We start from the raw sequence: 13,819 nt of genomic DNA, 5'->3' as shown, positions 1-13,819 counted from the left end.
GAAAAGAAAACAAATTTCTAGTTGTTTTATTTAGTTATATAGATATGGTGTGTGCGTGTGCGCACATGTGTGTTTGTTTTGTTATACTATTCATAATCCAATTAAAGGCACAGTCCCATTCATGTTTAGACAGAAAAAAATGTCCTACAACTGCCAGCATGTCCCAGCCAACAGTGCTGGGAATTGTAGGCCTTTTTTCTTCTTTTTTTGGTCTAAACTTACATAGGATAGGCTTGTGTCTTAAGGGTCTGATTTTGAAAAGAGAAATTGTTCTAGTTAGGTATCTCTGGATTTCATAAACACTTGGTGAGACTACTAAAGCAGGTAAGAAAAGTTACTTTTAGATCACACTATTGCCCACTTAACACACATAAACAGTTGACTACCGATTGTTTTCAACCTTGCCTGCTAGCAATGGCAAACAGGCATCTTCTCCAGCCGAGAAAGAGATTCTTAGCACAGATAATAGGAGAGGTTCCAATGGAGATATAGCCGGTTCATGCCAGGGAAAGCTGTAATGCTGCTTTTTGTGCCACTCTGCCTGAAAGCTGTAGCCCCCTCACCATCTGTTTTCTCTTGTAATGAGAGAAACAGGAACTGGAGGCAGAAGACAGCATCCTGCAAGGACAGTCAACAGCAGGATGTGAGCTTAGCCACCCTCTCCCAGCTCTCTCCTGAGAAAAGATAGACACAGGAGAAAGAGAAGCCCATCCTGCTGAGTTCTTACTAGAATGAGAGCTCAGAACACTTTCCTATCTTTTATAAGGAAAGATGTGGGGAAATAAATTTTAAAAAAAGGCTTCCTAGCTTAGTGGAAACTTCAACCTGTCCTTTTCTCTCTCTATTCATAGGAGTAACCATGTTAGGAAGAAAAGAAGCAGGATCATGTGGCAAAGGATCCGGGCAGGAACCTCAGCACTCATCCAGTTGCCTCATATGGTGATGATTTAGAGCACATGGAAAACAGCTAGAAAAGAATGGACCATAATAAAAATGATATGAAAACTACGTCATCAATTTCATCTTCATATCAGAGGCTCCCGTGATACTATAACATTGCTTGAAAACAACAGATGGAGGGCTCTTAGAGCTACTAATGAGATGGCATTGCGCAACAACTTCATCTTTTTGTCCTTAGTAGATTTTCTGTGGTAAGGAAAAAGACGGAAGAAGCAGGGGGGTTATGAGTGGAAGATGACGTTGGGCCCTCTGTAAAATTCTGTGAATGAGGCAGGGCAATGGCACTATAAAAGCCTAGTCTGGATGTACCTAACTCAGTAAAACTGAAGCCATATATCTGTTTACTGTGATTCAATTGAGGCAAATTAATTACTACAGTAAATAGTACATGAAAATGATGTATGCTGAATTAAGTCCTCTTGAACTACATTTTCAATAAATATATAGCTTGAATGTTAATGCATGAATGTCTATTTGATATTGGTTTAATGATATATCTCATATTTGCAAATGTATATTATGATTTCATGTAGTTTTTCAGGTGTAAATTTATATTGATCAATTCTTCTTACAGTATCACAGAGTATACAGTCAATTGGATTTATTTTTATTTATTTGTAACATTTATATACCACTGAATATAATAGAATCTGTCAGTGGTTCACAACATCTAAGTAGCTCTGTTTCCTTTACCACCTGAGTTTATGCATATTCACTCAGAAGTAAGTCTCATTGGAATTGCTCCTGTGTACAGGTGCTTACCACTACAGCCTAAATACCTGTTTCCTATTTTGGGGCTCAACTAACAGATACAATTTTGAGGCAGTTTCCTGTGTCTGAAGTTCACGGGTTTCCAGAAAATGATCACCATGCAGCTATATAAAAGAAATACCTCTCCCCAAATATTCACATTCCAACCATTGGGTTTGATTCAGATTTAAACTAGATCAACTGCACTGGTGGAAGTGGAATTCTTTATCCCCTGCTTCCCCGCAGCAACCCTTCCAGCCCTGCTAAAAATGCAACGCAAAGACCCTGCTGAATGAGGTGAGCTGTGGTATATGGGGGATCCCCAATATTCAGGCAAGGCAAAGGGACCTTCTGTGAGCAGAGCCCTCTCGTGAAAGGCAGATCTTGGATCCAACTCATTGAACTGGCTTGTACAACAGGACAGCCCACCATGGGTTAATTTACCCACAAGGGAGTCGCTCAATGCCCACAGGTAAATTAAGCAAATGAGGTCATTAAATCTCAATAGTGTATCTACAGCTTCATTTGTAAAATGCAACCTGCAATTCCCCCAAACATGATGGAGTTGGGTGGAGTACATTAGTGTCCCGTTTATTATATATAGGACAAAGGAGGCTAACAACACATGTCTATACATGTGTAAGACCTACTAAATACAATGGGACTTACTCCCAAGTAAGTGAGTATAAAATTGCAGCCAAAGGTTGCTTCCGTGCAAGCCCTTTTCTCTGGGATAGTTATCCTGTGTTCATTGTTTTATGGAGCATCCAGTCATTGTCTACTTTGTGGGGAAAAGAAAGAAAGAAAACACAAAATGCCAAACCACATATTTGTTCCCATAAAGTACACAGAACAAACACCCTCTACATCCACACATTTCATCCCTCCAAAACCCTGAAATGTTCCACACCCCACAAACAAATCTGCACAAGCATGCAGGCATCCCCTCACAAAAATGCCACATGCACACATCCCAGAAAGAAAAACAACAACCTCTCACAAACCTCTCCCCCCCACACACACACATACTCCAGAAACCTACCCCCACAAAAACACAGGCCAAACATGCCACACATTAAAATAAAAAAAAACCCCAACATACACACCACAATACTGCTCCATAAATACACAAACATCCACTAACCTCCCCACACAAAGACCTCCCCCACAAACGCCCCACAATAAAAATAAAAGTCCGAACCACATGTAAATATGCAAAGCCCTTCACTTCTGCTTGGGTATTTGTCATACCAGCTGGATAATAGCTGAATAGTATAGAAAGAAAACATACCAGGAACAGGCTGAACAAGCTGAGATTACTTTGCTCATCTGCAAGACTGACTCTGGGTCAGTCAACAAATCCTTGTTAAAATAAATTTTGCCTTAGCTTTATATGTCATTGCAGTCAACGTGTATTCTTTTGTACCAGGAAACCTAGAGTATGTCCATGTTTTTGTAGTAGTGTAAACTGCCTTGTAAGAGCACTGCACACTGAAAGGCTGGTTAAAAATCTTAGATAAATAAATAAATAAATTATAGTGGAGTTTCCCAGTTTGGTGCCCAGAGATACCAGTGCCCTACTTTGACATCTGCAAGGCTTTACTGCCCTTTGCCCCTTTAAAAAAATATTTATCTCCATAGCGGCTAGGGATAGTGCAGTGGAAGCTAGGGCACCAACTGCCTACCTTCTTAATTGTCCCAGAGTATCTCACAGCTCACATTGGGTTCATTTTCCCTCCCCATTGCTTAAAAAGTATATTTAAAAGAGCTGAAGAACTTGAAAGATTATTGTGTCATTTGGGTTGGGCCTAATAAAGGCATTGCCCGGCTGAGTTCGGACAACATGCTAATCAATGGGTGGGGGCTAATCGGCTAGGCTGACCATATGAAAAGGACGACAGGGCTCCTGTATCTTTAACAGTTGCATAGAAAAGGGAATTTCAGCAGGTGTCATTTGTATATATGGAGAACCTGGTGAAATTCCCTCTTCATCACAACAGTTAAAGCTGCAGGTGCCCTGCCCTCTTTTAAATTGTTAACTCTAGATTTAACTGCACCTTTAACTGTTGTGATGAAGAGGGAATTTCACCAGGTTCTCCATATATACAAATGACACCTGCTGAAATTCCCTTTTCTATGCAACTGTTAAAGGTACAGGAGCCCTGTCTTCCTTTTCATATGGCCACCCTATAATAGGCCATCCATCCGACAAGTGTTTTATTGCACACTCGTTACTGGACAAGTTTGCTCAGGTCCCTCACATGACATTGTCTTCCTCCCGCACCCCTTCTGGCCTTCCTTTCGCAACAAAAAAAAAAACACCCCACATTAAGTCCGATGTATTTTTAAACATGGAATTGCTGCTCTTTCTTGCTGTGTGCAGGAGAACCAGCGCCATTAAAACAGCGGACTCAATGGACCTCATGCTTGTTGTGTACTTCTTCTTTTGAAAGAGGAAGTAACTGAGGAACAGGCGGAGAAGCGATGGTAGCAAGCATGTGTGTGTGTGTCCCATGATAGAGCTCATTGAAATCAAGAGCTCCCTACCGTTGTTTCTCTGCCAGTGTTCTCCGTGCGCAGGAGGCAGACTACATCATGTGAGGGACCTGAGCAAACTCCGTGAGTGCCCAGTAACGAGTGTGCAATAAAACGCTCGTCGGATGGAGCTCAGTGTGTCAAACTCAGCCTATTTTGGAACGTTTCTTATGATCCAACATGACTTGTCTAGATGTAATGGTGAGGCAAATTCATTCTGCACTGACTCAGCTGCACTCTCATCTTTATTCCTATAATTCGGGGTGGGCAACATGTGGCCCTCAAGATGTTTGGGCCTACAACTCCCATTATCCCTCACCATTAGCTGCGCTAGCTAAGTCTGAGGGGAATAGTAGGGTTAAAGAGTTGGCCTTCAGAACAGGAATTATGTTTACAGCTTAGCTCCAGTTAAAGTCTGGAGTGCATACTCAAGATCAGTGTATATAGCATTAACATCATTTAACCACCTCTTTGGCGCCTACAATCAAGAATAGCAAGCGGGTGTTTCTCACTAATCTAATGCACCCGAAGTGTGTGGCAATTACGAGGAACCGGGGAGTGGTCGTTCTTCCGGATTAATAAACCCAGGGCCTGTGTGGTGTGAGAGGGAAGCGGTGAGATAACAAGAAAGGCATCTCCAACTCTTTATGCTGCCCTCAGCGAATCTGAGCGGTGCGTGTTCCGGAGGCTGCCATTTCCACGCACACTTACTTGGGAGCAAACCCTATTGAGCCCAATGGGGCTTACTTCTGAGGAAAATATGCCTCAAATGGAGCTGTGAGGTGTTTGGTGGGGTCGTCTAAGGACATTCCGTGCACGCCCATCCTCCACATTTATTTTCGGAGGTAAAAAAAAAATGAGGCGGGCCGAACGGCGTCTGCATTCTGGGTGGAAGGGGGACTCGAAAGCTTCTTTTGTTTCCCACTCACTTCATTTCCACCCCACCCCCCTTACCGCCCCTTTTATTCTTTCCCCTCCCTTCGTTCCTCCTCACGCTGCTGCCTTCCTCGCCCAGTCAGCGGTTCTGCCAGCTCGGCCCCCATTGGCAGACTCTGCCAGTGACGAGCCAAAGGAGCCGGGCGGAGCCTCAGCCAGAGAAGCACTGGTTGAAGCCGGTGTATGAGCCGCCCCCTTTTTATTTATTTTCCCTCTTCGAGCGGCTTTCTTTCCTTTCCGCCGCCGCGGAGGTGTGCTGTGGAGGACCCGGCGGCCGAGCGTGATCACCGGCAGGCAGTCTGGCTGGCTGGGTTACGGGGCAGGTAGTTGGACCAGGTAAGCGGGGTTGACAGTCGACGATAGAGATGGCGGGAGAGAGAGCAGCGGCTAAGGCTCACCTGGGAGGTGGCGGTGGGGACTGTGTTCCCGGCCGTTTCCTCAGGAAACGGTTAGTAAAGGGCTCCCCTCATGGGTCTTGGTGACCTTTCCCATATGTGGGTGCAAGGAAGCATGGAGACAAGTAAAATGCTTACCAGTTCGCTCCAGCCTCCTTGACCCGCAGCCCTGATTATCTGTTTCTTGTTCACTCTTAACAACACTCTCCAACCTGTTTTCTGTGTCAGCGCTCATTCCTGGCATCTGAAAATTAAGACTAAAAGAGTGCCTCTGGGCATGTGCAGAGTGCTCCCCCCCCCGAGTGGGGGCGGGGAGCTGTGCAGCAAGAGCAACAACAACCCCCCCACACACACACACCAATGTTGTGGTACTTTAAGGCTAGTGTATCTATGGCATAACCGTACACTAGAGCCCACTTCAATTCTGATAGAAGTGGACTCTAGATTACAAAAAGCTTGTGGTGTAATAAGAATTTTAGTTTTTCTGGTTTCATAAGACTGTTGTTTCTGCTTCAGTCCTGAGTGATCTTTACCAACTGCCGCTCATCTGAAATCACAGGGAAGGATCTGTGGTTATCTAGGTCAGCATGACTGCCATCGGTCTTAGAGTGAAGAAAGATATTATAATGATGCAGTCCAGTATATACCTACTCAGAAGTTAACACCATGGAGTTCAATGGTAAATATTTGCTGCCTAAGTGTGGAAGTATTTTTCTCTGTCCCAAAACAAGTCGTCCTGAATGTAGGGAACATTTGTTGAAACCATTTCACCACACTTTAGAATATTGAACTGTCTCTGTCTTCACTTTATTTTACAAATAAAGCCCTATTGCCCGCCAGGTCAAACCTCAATTTCCTTAAACATTTATTTTTAATGGGTTAGGAACTTTTCAGATCATCTCCTACTTCTCCAGCTGCTTTACTGTGGCTGAGGACTCTGCAATTGCCAGCAACATTCTTTGAGCCAGTTGTGTTCTTTGTTGCTCCATTGTGTTTGGTTACCTGTATGGGGTTGACTAAGATACTTTTCAGCTTTCCTGGAATTATAAGAGATAATTGGAAGGATAGTTTACTGTGCGTTTCCTGTTGTAAAAATATGCCTTCAGGCTGTACCTGTGCTTGTAACTTTGTAAGATAGTGGTGTATGCACTCCGATGCATAACTGGCTCTTGAAATCTTTGGGCTGAAGCATACTGTTGATTGTGTTTCAAGAGTCTGCATGCCAGTAAGCACATTATGTGCACTGGCTAGTCCCACACCACCATACCTGGTTTCAAGGTATAAAGCCATACTTGTTTATGCTTCTTGCTGTGTTGAAGTGGTAGGGATAAAAGAAAAGTAGCAGGTCAGTGGTTAGTTACTGACACACAATAGAAGGCATGTCATGTAAGGTTTAAATGGTTGTTTATATAGTTGAGATGCAATCCCAGAGACAGACCTTTCTGTAAATTCTGACTCTTAACACGTGGGTATTTTTTTAAAAGCCACAAACTATTCAAATGAAATTCATCTTGGATTATGCTTATTTCCAAATGAAACCCAAAACTTTGAGTACTTGTTTTGATCCTTCTCTAATGAATCCAGGATGCATTATAAATAATTTCCTAAACTAAACATGCATGAACTTCAGAGGAACGTGAATTCAAGGCCAAATCTGAGTTTGACCTCATATTCAAAAGGAACTGAATCCATATCTAATGTGTAAATGCCTTTTGACAGCTGGAAAACAGGCTGAGTTGAGAAACTTGGGGGTGGGTTTGCGATGTGTTTTATTTATTTAAAATATTTTTCCCCACCTAAAAATGTACTTAAGGCAGCTTACAAATAAACCATTTGTTCACATTTTGTTGATTTGTAGGCCGATGAAAATAATGCCTACAAACCAAATCAACCCCGAAGCCAGCAGAAGTAACGAAAAGTTATGTCATTAATCAAAAGCTCAAGAAATTAAAACAGAATTAGGCTACAATACTAACACACTCAACTGGGACTAGACTTATTTTTTTTAGTAAAGAAATATAATATTGCAGTATTGAACTGCAATCCCACAGCTCATCAGCTGGCTTCACGCATGCTGTAGAATTTTGTGGAAGTGCCACTCTGCTAGCAGGGCAGCACTTGCACCTCCCAAGTATGTCTTGGAAAGTTATGCGGATGTATATGTACTGTTGGTGGTGTTGCCACTGACAGAAGGGTCCAAAGCAAGATGTTAGGGCACTGTTGGATCCACAAGATCTGAAGCCACCTGGGTCATCCAGCAGGCCCACCAAAAGGGCCAAGAACTACACTAGTCCTGAAGCTGGTGTGGTTAATTTCTCTTCCATTGGTGTCAATGTTAGAGGGGCAGGGTGAAGTGCACATGTGGAATTAAAAGAGGCCTCTTGAGATGGCAAAACATACAAAGTGGTATTAGCCCTGCCACTCATTCTCGACACATACACGCCAAGATTCCTCTAGCCATGTCTTTTTACACTCAGGTGATAGAATAAATGAAAGACTGTGCAGTTTTATTCCCAGCCTTGATGATGAAATACCAGAATAAATGAAAGACTGCAGTTTTATTCCCAGCCTTGATGATGAAATACCAGAATATATATATATATATATATATATATATATATATATATATATCAGTTGTAGAATAAAACTGTTTCCACCTTTTTGGTGTGAAACGGATCTAGTTTTCTAAATCGGACAAACACATTTTATTTGTAAAATTCACAAGTCAACACGCTGCTTGTTTATGTAGTATAATGTTTAAAAGAATAGCCAGTGGGTTGAGATAATGTGGCATTAATTGCTAATTTGGAAAGATCAGCTTCCAAAGTTAGAGCTGCTGGGTGATTAGAGTTGCTCTAACACAGTAAAAACCCAAATGCCATCTCAATGAATGTTTTTCCTATCTGAATCAATTGCAAGGTAAATATATCTGCTTTTTAAAACAACTGGATCTTATGCATTTTATTATGTTTGATATGCATTCACAACCAAAGCCCAGTGTCTGTTTTGATAGTCTAGAAGAAGATAAAAAGAAGTAAAACTGTCTATATCATCCTATACTTAAGTAGAAGTCCTGGGCCATGTTAAATAAGATTATATTTAACTTGCCCAGTAACCAAATTCTCTGGGTGGTGTACAGTACATTAAAACAAAAATTAAAAACAGCATAGAATACAACCAAGATAAAACAAGCAGCAAATAATAAAACTGTTGTAACATCATAAAACCAAATTAAAAATTGCAGCCAAATAGAGAACTAAAATTACAAAAACAATTTGTAATACGTTTGGGAGAATAAAAAAGTCTTCACCTGGTGCTAGAAAGACTATAACACTAGTGCCAGACAAGTCTCTGGGAAAAGCATTTAACGAAGTCCTACCATTGAAAAAAAACTTTCTTTTTTAGCCCCCCCTCCCCCCCCGCCGCCCAATGCCTAATTTGGTGGGGACAACAGGAGGGCTTTAAAATCCAGAATTAGGCTACAAAAATTAGGCTACAGTCTTTAAAATCCAGGTAGGTAAATATGGGAGGACATCCACCCATGTCTGAATGTCCTATATATTGAGAGGGAATTCATGAGACTGACAGGTGAACTGTTGAGTTTGTTAAGCATGGGTCCTTTTCCCCCTGTATTTGTATCTGAGATTTTTAAGTCTCTGCCAAAGGTAGATGCAATGTTTCTGCTGTGTGGTTAATAAGTGTAAAACATTGAAGAATAATTAATATCACCATCCTGCTTTTCTATCTAGAGGAGCATGTCATGACCATGAAACCATACAATATAATAATAAAAATACAACTAATTGTTTCTAAAAACAAAATAAAGCATAATACAGCCAACACTAAAACAATAGTAGCAAGGCTGAAAGATGTTACCCGTTATAACTGATAGCAATAAAATAATGTGTTGTACATCAGGAGAGCATTTCAGACATGTGTTATTGCTGCAGGAAAGCCCCTGTCTCTTCTGCTCAGTTGCTAAATGTTCTGAAGTGAGCAAAACATCTGACATCTTGTTGGATCAAACTTACTAAAACAAGCTATTAAAAGTTAAAAAGAAAAATAGCATGTTAATTCTGAAGATTATGTATTTTCTTCTAGGATGCTGGACAAGTTAAGTGGAATTTAATGCTTTGTAAATATGGTATGTTCCTGATTATGTTAAAACATGGCAGTTATGTAAATCATAGTCAATGTTTTAAGTTTGTAATGCCTTTAAGGCAATGTTGCATTGCCTTTAGGGCATTACAACATCTGTACAGCACCATGTACATTGATGGTGCTATATAAATAATAATAATAATAATAATAATAATAGGGCAGACTTCGCCAACTATGGGGAACTCCAGATGTTTTGAAATCAGCCCAAGCCAGCATAGCCAATAGTTGGGAATGCTGGGAGTTGTAGTCCAATGCATCTGGAGGGCACTAGGTTGAGGAAGGCTGCTTTGCATAGGCAACTGAACACTTCTCTTCGCAGCATATCCCTGTTTTATTCATTAGAAAAGTTATGTACAGTCATGCTGTCTGCTGATGACATTCCTTCTGTCATGGCAGTGCAGTTTTTCTGGTCTGCATGTATCACAAATGTAGAGGGAAAGGCACCGTAAGCCAATGACAAAGGAGGAGGCAAACTCTGGTGCCCAGGACAAAAAGAAAATTTATTAAGCTCTACGTGTTTCGGAGGGAATACCTCCTTCTTCAAGAGCTGTTTTATGTTCCTTTTAAATTTCCTTATCTCCAAGAGCAATAGTAATTTCCTTTTTCTTTTTTTTTTTTGAGTGCTAGTGAACACTGTTTCTTGAGCTTTTGTGACATTATGCCAGTCCAATTATTGTTGCTTGAAATACTAAGCATTTATTTGGTTGGCATAGAAGGTCCCAGATTGACACTTTTGTGTTGTGTACACACGCAAAAGGATCCAGAATATGTATTTCATAATTTATTTTGAAGTTTAAAATTACTATTGATGACTGAGCAAAGTCTAAATTAAAAAAACATGTTTTTTAGTCTTTGTCCAAAGGGTGTGTTGATAGAAAGAGTGACAGTTGAATTAAGAGGCAGAGAGAAACTGATATTCATGGTGCAGAGTAAGCATTAAGTGTCTTTTTTAAATATTAGTTACGGTGACCTTGACCCTAATTCAGTGAAACTCTAAGAATGTGCCTGACGAATTCTAAAAGCTTCAAGCTGGGTTATTTTCACCGTTGTGCTTGCTAACACAAAATAATAACTTTAGCATTTGGACTGTTACAATATGCCTGTGTTTCAAAAGGTAGTCTCTGGGGTGCATAACACTGTGGGTGCATAAAATAACTTTAGGCTGAGGGATTTATTGAGAACAATAACTTGTTACAGTAGTCTCCAATCTATTGGATAAATGCTTCTGTAAATTGTTTTATGAAAGTTGTAATATAGAGCACTCTATAATGTTTAACTTCCACTCAAGGGATGTTTAATAAAATGTTCACGGGAGTAGCCATGTTTGTTTGTTTGTTTATATTTATTTATTTATTTATTTATTACATTTTTATACCGCACAATAGCCGAAGCTCTCTGGGCGGTCCACAAAATTGTTAATCTGTTGCAGAAAAAAGAACAAAGGGTTTTGTGAACCTTAAACATTATCAAGTTTGTTATGGCATGAGCTTTTGTGGTCTGTAGTCCGCTTCATCAAATGCAGTAAGTGTTGTACTGAGTTACAAGTATATAAATACACATGTTTGGCAGGAGGAGGGATTGTAAACTATGAAGTCATAGGGCAATGAACTGCAAAAAGTGCAAACACTAACGAATCATGCAGAACTATGTTGAATGTTAAGAACATAAGAAGTGCCATGCTGGATCAGACCAAGGGTCCATATAGTCCAGCCACCGTCCAGGGGTGAACAAGCAGGGCATGGTGCAACAGCCCCCTCCCACCCATGTTTTGTAGTTCCTCTCATGCATCTTAGTAAGGGTACATGTGAATCACACACCCACACCCAAATGCTGGCTTGGCTTACTAGTCAAACCTCTATTTGTCGTCTATATCAGCTCCCTCCACTCTTTCAAGTTCTCTGATATGCAGAGGTGGCAGAGGGTGGGGGGAGATTCTCTTGTTTGTGCCGGGATCTGAAGACATTATGCAAAGGCACAAGAGTGTACATGCAGGGCACAGTTTTCCACAGGTAAGTGCTGAGTTGAAATTGATTTTAACTAACATTGCAGATCATGATCTATTGAACAAATTTAGTAATAGTGTAGGGGATAGCCTGCCCATTCAATAGGAGACATTTCATTAATACTTATGTAGAAGAACAGGAGCTCTGCCCTCTGATATACATAGTATTGGAAGTTGTATTTGTGTATGATTTTGCAGCAGAATGAGAGCAGGATTTCATTACCTTGGATAGCTCCTTGTAGTCCAATAAAGATAGTGAAAAATAGATGCATTGTCCAACCAAACAGGAAGAGACCCTTAACAAGATGATTCTCAGCATGGAACCTCTTTGCCAGGAACAAGGAATGTATGTAAAAATGAATAAGAAACTGGGGATATCCCCCAAAACTGAGTTTTCAGCCATCCCAAATCATACACCCTCACCTCCAGGAGTGTATCCTCTGTGATATAGCATCCTGTTCATCGCTTGCTTTGGGCACAAGACATTTCAAGCATTTAGTTGGCCCAAGATTTATGCTAGTGTTCACACCTCATATGTTTCTTTAATTCTAGCCCCATTGACTATTGGCATAGGAAATTATGTTTGATTTTGTCTTGTGCCAAAAAAAAGTGCTGGGATGGATGCTACTCTATGCCAGAGGATTATGGTAGTGACTGTGAACACATCTTAATGGTGTTATAGCAAAGGGAATTTGCAACATTAGCTTTCAATGTTCAGATTTTTTTATGATTAAGAAACATATATAATCCTAATATGTATTTGAATGTTTAAATCAAGCTTCCCCAGCCTGGTTCTTTCCAGATATTTTGGTCTACAACTCCCAGAATTTCTGACCATAGACCATGCTGGCTAGGGTTTGAATATTTGCTGACTTCACTGCAGTTCGTTTGCTACAATCAAAGCAGGATAGATCCAGAGTTCTTACAACGGAATTCTGTTCACAGGATGCTCACGCTGGAGGGGAGAGGCGACTTTTTCTTATTCCTCCCCTCAGCTTGGGAGAGTTGGGGGGACCTGTGGGGGAGGGCACAGGAGGAACAAAAATCAAATTGCCTCTTTCTCTAGAAGGACCCTTGACTGGAAAGACAACTCTGGATCCAACATGATGGCTTTTTTTAAAAAATAAACAATCGGTGATATAGTTTGTTAAAGGCACAATCCTATGCCCTTGCTGTTCGGAAGCCCCCAAACTCAGAGGTTTCAGAGTCCTATGTCATGACAGGCTAAAGCCAGCAGGGTGGGAAGGTGGTTGAGGCAATCTTTGCCTCCCTGTCCTCCAATCTTTGATTTTTCTCCCTAGATGGCTTTTCAACCGGTTTAGCGAGGGTGCTTTGGAATGAGGTTGGAGGAGACTCAGGATAAATTTTATCCTGGCCTCTCTGGTCTCCTTCCCTTCTTTCCCAGTGGAATGCCCCCTTTCCCTGCTCTCCCAAGTCAATTTTCCAACTTCAGAGAAGCAGCTGGTGCAGTTTTCTCTGTTTGCAGTGAAGGATGGGGTTGGGGGGGGCAGATCTTTGACTCCCCTTTCTGAGGTTTGAGTACTTGGAAGGGGTTTTCTGAGCCATCCTATGGTCCCTGAGGTACTCGCCCAGGGACCAAAGGATTGCTCTCTCAGCTAAAAACTTTTCTTTTCCCTATAGCTTTTAAATATTGAGTTTGTTCTGACTCTATACTGTTAGCTTCACCCTACCCGGTGCCTGTTTACACTTCCCTGTGCCTGTTTGCATTCTCTTTCCCTCCTTATTGTTTACTGCAACTTTATTAGATTGTAAGCCTATGCGGCAGGGTCTTGCTATTTACTGTGTATAATCTGTACAGCACCATGTACATTGATGGTGCTATATAAATAATAATAATAATAATAATAATAATAATAATAATAACCACCAATATGGTTTTACTTGTGAAATTTACAAGATTCTTGGTTCTTACAGCTTACTGCTTCAGTCTTAGTTACAAAAAAACAAACTAAAACTAAAATAGGACATACATGTCATTTATCACTTTGTGTTAAGTTTTTTTTAGGAGTTCTGCAAATATATGTAACAGATACCCAAAGTGTAAACTGTTGAATGCTAC

At 40.9% G+C, this 13,819-nt stretch overlaps 1 protein-coding gene across 1 annotated transcript in view; it reads left to right on the top strand.

Annotated features, from left to right (window-relative positions):
- The first annotated feature begins 5,427 nt into the window (after positions 1 to 5,427).
- Positions 5,428 to 13,819, top strand: part of LRRC8B (leucine rich repeat containing 8 VRAC subunit B) — a 30,307-nt gene continuing 21,915 nt past the window's right edge. The window contains exon 1 of the mRNA XM_063136523.1: positions 5,428 to 5,517. The gene's annotated coding sequence lies outside the window, so the exon portion shown is untranslated. The remainder of the gene's footprint in view (positions 5,518 to 13,819) is intronic.

The sequence above is a fragment of the Elgaria multicarinata genome, chromosome 1 (assembly GCF_023053635.1).
Source record: "Elgaria multicarinata webbii isolate HBS135686 ecotype San Diego chromosome 1, rElgMul1.1.pri, whole genome shotgun sequence".
Lineage (NCBI taxonomy): Eukaryota > Metazoa > Chordata > Lepidosauria > Squamata > Anguidae > Elgaria > Elgaria multicarinata.
The sequence above is the reverse complement of the archived record's forward strand: the minus strand, read 5'-3'. Positions and strand labels throughout refer to the sequence as shown.